The sequence below is a fragment of the Arachis ipaensis genome, chromosome B10, assembly GCF_000816755.2.
Source record: "Arachis ipaensis cultivar K30076 chromosome B10, Araip1.1, whole genome shotgun sequence".
Lineage (NCBI taxonomy): Eukaryota > Viridiplantae > Streptophyta > Magnoliopsida > Fabales > Fabaceae > Arachis > Arachis ipaensis.
This window is the reverse complement of record NC_029794.2, coordinates 11,587,038-11,596,132: the sequence shown is the minus strand read 5'-3', so window position 1 is coordinate 11,596,132 and position 9,095 is coordinate 11,587,038.

The window sequence follows — 9,095 nt, the reverse complement described above, 5'->3', positions numbered from 1 at the left end:
AGTGACTTGTTCTGATAACAAGAATTTAGATTTGATATGCATGACTGTCTGATAATTAACGCTGTTAGTCTACCATTGCATACCTCATGGTATTAGGTCTGGCCAACTTAATACTAATGATTTCTGTATATGGGAACACTAATGGGTTGTCATGGACGAAATAAAGTTAATAGGCTATGCGAATCACGGGGTTTGGAAACGTTAGAAGTTAAGTTTTAGGGGTTACTTCGTTTCAACATATAATTCTTATTTGTGCCAACGTGGTTTGATGTCAACTCTTCCTTGATTGTTTGTAGTGAAATTCTTTGTTTCGAACTTCCCTCTTAAGAAGTGCTTTGAATTACTTCCGACCATATCTTGTCATTCATAAGATATGATTTCTTTCACATTTGAACAAAACTGAACGTGCCAAACTTTTCGGTGTATTTTGTTATGTTTTTGAAAGTGAAGTTGATGCAAATCTTTTCTATCTTATATCAATTTTCGAAGACGAAAATTTTTATAAGTGGGGTAGGATGTAAGACCACAGATTTTGAAAATTAAATAATAAATTATTTATGATTTATTTTATTTATTCGAAAGCATATTTTCAAAAAATTTTGTATTGATTGAGTACTTTTAATTATTGATTTAAAGCTTTAGTGATTTAAAAACAATGAGGATTTTATATGCGCTAATTTGAATGATTAGATTTTGAACTTTATTTTATAATTATAAAAAAAATTAATTTGATTATTTTTAATTATTGAATTAGAATCTTTATTTAAAAAATAAATTGTAAGTTGATAACTAAATAGTATTTTTATAAAAATTATTTAATTAAATTTGATTTCAAATTATTACTCTGTTACTTTTAATTTTATTAAAATTACTAAAGTATCTAAAATTCCCAATTTCAAACCCTAATTTCACTAACCATAACCCCTATTATCCAACTCACACACGTACTCCCCACGTGGTCACCTCTCAGTGAGCCACGCTCATTCTTCTCACCGCCTCACCCACTGCCAAGTCTCCCTAGTTATACACACAACACAACTAAAACAAACACACACACAGAAAGAAAACAAAAGAAAGGGAGAGAGCGATCTGAGAGAAAGCAGAGGGCATCCGAGAAGAAGGAAGGGAGGGGAGGCTCGCCGCCGTCGGGGCTAGGTGTCATCGCTCCCGGCGCCGTCGCTGTCGCGGAGAGGAAAGGAGGGGTTGGTGTCGCTGCTGCACATGGTGGGAAAAGAGGAAGACCACGCTGCTATTGCCATCATCGTTATTGTCAAGAGTGAAAAGAGATGCCACTGGGGCTGCTGCTGTTGTGGGTGTTGCCGTTTCTAATTACTGCTTCACTCCACCATGACTGAACCCTATCTTCTTTACCCAATAGAGCTTATGGCGCTGCTGTGAGAACCACTGTTGGAGAGGACAAGCTACTGCTGCTACCTTGGTTCTACATCGGAGCTGCTGTTACTGCCACCACCATAGGTGATTGGCGTTGCTGCTGTTTCAATTGATGCTACTGCCGCTGTTGTTCCGACTGCATTGGGGTGTCGCCGCTGCTGATTCAAAACAAAAGAGGGTTTGTTGGGTTAATTTCGAAGTTCGACCAATTGAGGTAAGAGATTTGTTTTAAAAGTAAAGGTTTTAACTCATGAATGCTACTAAAATTAACTGAGTAACTGCAAATGGTTTATGGTTGCTTTGTGTGAATAATTGACGGAGTTGAGTTGAATTATATCTGTAGTTGGTGATTGATTTGATGATTTAATGTAGTAATTATTAATGATGATGGTGTGTATTTTGAAGTTATACTTGTTGCTAGTATCTGTTTATGATGATTTTGCGTACTGAATGTTGTAAGAGATAGGATAAATGGTGTTACTTTTGTTGCTGAGCTTGCTGGTGTGAATTGATGAGTGTATATGGAAAATTATGCTTGGCATTATGTAGAAAAGTAAAGGTTTGATGATGTTTAAGTACTTGAAATCGTGTAAATTGTTGATTCTGGGTTCTTGGGCTGTGTTGGCAATGAAGACAATTTCGAATAACTGACAAGAGGTTAAACGTGTGATTTTGGAAGGGTTATAAGTTCAAATGTGGTTTTTGATAAGTAAGGTTGTTGGAAATGCTTAAGGCAGAATTTCTGCATACATGACAGTAGAAAGAATCAATTTCTGGGAGCAGTCTAGGTCATAATTTTGAATGAAACTATTTTTCTATGAAACTTTAATGTGTTTTGAGCATCTCAAAAAATTCAGAATTTATTGATGAGTGGTTTGGGAGAAATGAATTTTTGAAGATTGATGGTTTCTGCAGAAAATTCTGTTTCTTTACTGCAGAAGCACTAACTTCCAACTCACTTAACTTTCAATTCTGGTAAGTATTTGAGCTGAAACCAACGGCATTTTCAAGCTTTCTGTGTCCACAATCTTCATTTTAAATTTCATGTCAATACCCTATTTAACCAAGTAGATATGTTGAAAAGAGTATAGATAGCTCACTGGATTTTCGAAATCGAATTCTAAAAGGCATGGCTGTGTTTCTCACTTCATAACTTTTTCATATCACATGGTATTAATCTGGAATTTGATTCAATAGAAAGCTAAAAGAGTCTTGTTTGAGGTCGTGAATTTTGAAAGGCATTGGGTAAAAATTGGATTTTTAAGGAATTTATCAAACTTACTACTTGCTGCTGTTTTTCTGCATTTTCTTAGGAAACAATAACAGAATTTTAAGAGAGATGGTACAAGTTTTTATTGTGACCAAATTACCTCAACACCAAGTTTTGCTTTTAAATCATTAGTACTATAACAACTAGGAAGGGTTTAAAGTTAATTGGTGATGCGGAGGTATATATAGTTAAGCGGTGATGCGGAGGTATGTTTAATAATATGGTGATGCGGAGGTATGAGTATGTAATTGGTGATGCAGAGGTATATGCAACAAACCAGAGAGATAATAGGGATTTAACTCCTTTTAAGTATACTTATAAAAGGAGAGGAGAAAAAGTAGCAAACTGAATTTTAAATTTTGAAACTCCACATCTTTAGGACAGTAGTTATAGGAGTAGATATTATAAATAGGAAGACTGGAAAAGCTAGTAGGCAGGAAATAAGTGGAGTGAAAATCTAGTAGGAGAGAATTGACCTCTCGAAAGTCAATTATTCTTGTTTTTCTTTCATTTAAATCTATAATAGTTATTCTGTCAGTGGGGTAATTATCACATCGATAATTCCTTCCTCTGTTCAGTTACTCTGTTCTTTCCTTCTACCCTTATCTTCTACATTCAATTCTGCCCTAACAGTAAGGATACTAGAGCAACCATAACAATGGTATCAGAGCATGGTTGTCGGCGCCATGGAAAGAGCTACCTATAGGCTGGATTAAGGTGAATACCGAATACTGATAGACCATAGCAAAGTGGCTACCATTGGGTCAGTGTCGATAGAGTGAAGCCGCCGTGGACGCCGGCTTAACAATTGGTATCAGAAGTTCGATCTGGGCTTCTTCCTGTGAATGGTTTCCACACGCAGCGGAGGTGCGATGGAGGATCGGGTTGAGAGTCTGGAGAAACAGTTGAATGAGTTTCGATCTGAACAAAACAGAATAATGGAAACGATGACGAAAAGGATGGATGAATTGGTGATGCGAATTCCACAACAGGATTCGAGCAGTGGGAACTCACGCATCAACGATTCGGGTGGCGGACGTCAGCGAGATCCAACTCCAAACAGGGGTGATCTCAATCGCAGAGTGGACATTCCTTCCTTTGATGGCTCGGATGCGAGTGGGTGGTTGGTTCGAATGGATCGTTATTTTCGCATATCGAGGATTCAGGTGGAAGAGAAACTCGAGTACGCGGTGCTTGCACTTCATGGGGAAGCTCTAACGTGGTTTGAATGGTGGGAGTCTCAATCCACCTTCCCTTCATGGATTCGTTTTAAACATGATTTGCTCAAACGATTTGAGCCAGGTGCAGATGCGAATCCTCTTGCGCCATTATTGCAAGTGAGACAACATGGGTCGGTTATGGAGTATCGGAGGGACTTTGAGATAGCGGCTAGGGCACATAGACATTTGGAAGGAGATACTTTGTTGTGCATGTTCCATGAAGGACTCAAACCGTCGATCAAAGCGGAGATGCGAGTTGCCGAGTTTGAAAACCTCCAGGCGCTGATGGATAGGGCCATGATGTTAGAGTCGAGGAATGAAGCGTGGCGTGAAGAAGGAACGCACCCAGGAGGAAGACGATATGAAAATACTAACCGTCTGGGCTGGAGCGGGGCCAGGTCCAATAATTGGGCTCAGCCCACTTCACAATCCCCTTCAGTAACTAAACAGCCCACACCCATCCCACATAGTAAAATAGAATCCAATACTTCCTCGGCTCCTTCCACCACTAACATAACAAAGCCTTTATCACGATGGATTTCACATGAGGAATGGAGTGAGAGACAGCGCAAAGGTCTCTGTTTCCGATGCAGGGACAAGTGGAATCCTGGCCACGCATGCAAGTTCAGACATCAACAACTCATTCTCTTGGGGGAGGAGGAGGAACAACCCGAGGATTGTTGCGAAGATTCGGCCTCGGAGGAACCTGTAGTGACCATTAACAGTCTTTCTCTTCGTCTCTCTTCTCTAAGTTATTGGGGACTTACATCACACCAAACTTTGAAGGTACGAGCTACTATAAACGGTGTTGAGGTGGTCGTATTGGTTGACCCAGGGGCTGAGGCAAATTTTATTTCATCTTCTCTCGTCTCTATACTGGGTTTGCCATTGGTACACCTGCCTCCTTTCCGAATTGAGGTTGGAAATGGAGCAATCGAGCAAGGGTTAGGGGGCTGTGAAAAAGTGGAAATATTGGTACAAGGACTTTCTATTGTGGCGGATTTCTTGGTGATGGAATTGGGACGTTCTGAAGTAGTTTTGGGTGCAAGGTGGATTGCTAGTTTGGGCAAATTTGAAGGGGATTATAATGCCTTATCCTTGAGCTGGATGTTGAATGGGAAGAAGGTGACCTTGCAAGGTGATCCCTCTTTAGGGAGAAGTCGAGCTAGTGCAAAAGTGACTTTAAATGCCCTGAGAAATAATGAAGAGGGCTTTCTCGTAACCCCTGTGTTCATTGCCGATTCTACAGAAGCCCAACTATCTGTTTCGTCAGCCACTTTGGCAATTTTGCAGCGATTTGAGGATGTCTTTCAGTCCCCATCTAGTCTTCCTCCACAAAGAACTCACGACCATGCTATCGTATTAAAAGACAGTGCAGAGATTCCAAACATTAGACCTTACAGATATCCACATTATCAGAAGGCAGAAATGAAAAAAATAATTGATGAAATACTGCAGATTGGGATTATTCGGCCCAGCACAAGCCCCTTCTCGAGCCCGGTAATTCTGGTAAAGAAAAAGGATGGTGGGTGGCGGTTTTGCGTCGACTATAGGGCCCTCAATAAGATCACGGTGCCAGACAAATTTCCTATTCCTATTATAGAGGAGCTATTGGATGAGCTCGATGGTGCAACAGTGTTTTCCAAATTGGATCTCAAATCCGGATATCATCAAATTCGAATGAAGGAGGAGGATATTCATAAGACAGCTTTCCGCACCCACGACGGCCATTACGAATTCCTTGTAATGCCTTTTGGCCTCACAAATGCTCCATCCACTTTTCAAGCTCTCATGAACACTGTACTTCGTCCGTTTCTCAGAAAATTTGCTCTAGTTTTCTTCGATGACATCCTTATTTATAGCAAGGATCTCATTAGCCACAGAGGTCATTTGCAGAATATTTTTGAGGTACTAAGACAGCACAGTTTATTGGTAAATAAAAAGAAGTACTGTTTTGAAGCAACGAGCATTGAGTACCTTGGCCACGTTATCTCTGCCGAAGGGGTGGCGGCTGATCCTAAGAAACTCAGAGATATGCTTGACTGGCCTCCACCAAAAGATATTCGCAGCTTGAGGGGTTTCTTGGGCTTAACCGGATATTATCGGCGTTTTGTAAAGGGGTATGGTGCTATTGCTGCTCCTCTCACCCAACTTCTCAAAAAGGACTCTTTTAATTGGGGTAAGGATGCTGAATCTGCTTTTCAAATGCTCAAAACAGCTATGGTCTCAGTTCCGGTTTTAGCCGTTCCTTGCTTTTCTAAACCCTTCCAGCTGGAAACCGATACCTCTGGAAAGGGTGTGGGTGCTGTCTTGATGCAGGAGGGTCGGCCAATTGCTTTTATGAGCCAAAAACTCTCGGAAACAGCCCAGCGGAAATCTGTCTACGAAAGAGAGTTGATGGCAATTGTCCTAGCTGTTCAAAAATGGAAACACTATCTCATGGGACAGCAATTCACGGTTTTTACTGATCAACAGTCCTTGAAGTTTTTATTAGATCAGCGAGTCGCAGATGAAGGCCAGCAGAAATGGTTATCCAAGTTACTGGGATACAATTTTGACATTAAATATAAGGCAGGGACAGAGAACAGGGTGGCTGATGCCCTTTCTAGGAAATTTCATTTCTCCTCCCTGTCTTTTTCCATGGCAGCAGAGTGGGATGATATGGAGGCTGAAGTATTGGCTGATGAGAAATTAAATGGGATTATGCAGAAGTTATTGATGGGGGAAGAAACTACACCCGGTTTTGCATTAATGAATGGAAAACTCAAATATAAAGGGAGGCTAGTGCTTGCAAAAACCTCTAAATGGATTCCAAAAATTCTGATGGAATTTCATAGCTCCAAGCTGGGTGGCCATTCGGGCTTCTTTAGAACTTACAAGAGGATTTCTGCTATCCTTTACTGGGAGGGTATGAAGGCAGCAGTGATGAACTTTATTAAAAGCTGTGAAATTTGTCAGCAGAACAAGCACTCTACCTTGCAACCTGCTGGTCTCCTACAACCGCTGCCGATTCCTTCCAATGTATGGGCTGACATCTCAACGGATTTCATAGGAGGATTACCCAAAGCCAAAGGGATGGATACGATATTTGTGGTGGTGGATCGCATGACTAAATATGCTCATTTCTTCCCACTTTCACATCCCTTTACGGCGAAGGATGTTGCTGTTTTGTTCATTAAGGAAGTGGTACGCCTCCATGGTATTCCATCTTCAATTGTCTCCGATCGAGACAAAATATTCATGAGTGCTTTCTGGACTGAAGTTTTTAAACAGGCCGGTACTACTTTGAAGATGTCCTTGGCCTATCACCCACAGACTGACGGCCAAACTGAGGCGGTGAATAAATGCTTAGAAACCTACCTGCGATGCTTAACTGGTGCTAAACCTAAACAATGGCCAGCGTGGCTTTCTTGGGCAGAGTTTTGGTATAATACCTCATACCATGGCTCTATTCGGATGACACCTTTTCGAGCGTTATATGGCAGGGAACCTCCAGCTTTATTACGAGGAGGGATGGAATCTTCAGTGGAGGAAGTGAGGGTCTTATTGGAGGAACGAAATCAGATGCTGGATGAAATTCAATTTCAACTTAATAAGGCTCAGAACAGAATGAGACAAAGTGCAGACAAGAAAAGACGTGATGTGTCTTTTGCAGTAGGGGACTTTGTGTATCTCAAACTTCAACCATATCGGATGAAGTCCTTGGCGACCAGATCAAATCAGAAGTTGGGTGCAAGGTTTTATGGTCCTTTTGAGGTGCTAGAAAGGATTGGGGCAGTGGCCTACAGGCTGAAATTGCCTGACACCGCAAGAATACACCCTGTTTTTCATATTTCCTAGTTGAAGAAAAGTGTTGGACCCTCCTTACATCCTCAACCATTACCCGAAGCACTCACGGAAGAAGGGGAATTGCTGGTCGAACCTGAACACGCCGTTGACAGCCGCTACAACAATCAGGGAGATCTTGAGGTCCTTATCAAATGGAAAGAACTGCTAGATTTCGAGAACACTTGGGAGTCAGCAGCAACATTACAAACAACATTTCCCTCTTTCCACCTTGAGGACAAGGTGGCTCTTCATGGGAGGGGGGTATTGCAACAAACCAGAGAGATAATAGGGATTTAACTCCTTTTAAGTATACTTATAAAAGGAGAGGAGAAAAAGTAGCAAAATGAATTTTAAATTTTGAAACTCCACATCTTTAGGACAGTAGTTATAGGAGTAGATATTATAAATAGGAAGGCTGGAAAAGCTAGTAGGCAGGAAATAAGTGGAGTGAAAATCTAGTAGGAGAGAATTGACCTCTCGAAAGTCAATTATTCTTGTTTTTCTTTCATTTAAATCTATAATAGTTATTCTGTCAGTGGGGTAATTATCACATCGATAATTCCTTCCTCTGTTCAGTTACTCTGTTCTTTCCTTCTACCCTTATCTTCTACATTCAATTCTGCCCTAACAGTAAGGATACTAGAGCAACCATAACAGTATAATGAAATGAAAGAAAATGAAAAGTCATGAATGGAATAAATGAATGAGAATTGTATGTTAAATGGGCCTTGTGCCAACTGCTAATGCGAAATTGCCCGCCTAATTGATAGCCTGAGATTGCTAATGCGGGAATGTTCGCCTAATTGATAGCACTGTTCCTTACTGTGATACACATTGAACTGTTATTATAATGAGGCCTAATTGACACGGGTAACCGTGATGCCAAGGTGTCTAATTGACACAGTAAAGGGACCATATTCGGAGTTCACTCCGAGTAACGTCGGGTTGCGGGTAGACAACCAACGCATGAGCTCATGGTCTGCGCTAGGAACAGGCATGCATCATCTTGTTTGCGCATTTACATTTGATTGTGTTTGCTTTATTTTTATTTATTTGTGATTGTGCTGTTATTTTGGTGATGTGCCCGTGTGCTTTATAGATACTTTACTTGTGTTGTGGTCTTGATAATGTATTTAGGAATGTTGTTTATGGATAAGGAATTGTTTATGTGACTGGGATTTTGTTTAAGTAACGTGATTTAAAGAAAGGAATTTAAAGCAGTTTTAAGTGAAATTGTTTTTGTGATATGAGCTAGCTATTTGTATTTACTCTGTTTTTTTGCGGCATTCACATTCCCTACTAAGAACGTGTGGCTTTGTTCTCACTCCAAAGTTTTTTAAAAAAATCATTTTTAGAGGTACAGACAAGATGGCTAATTGAAAAGC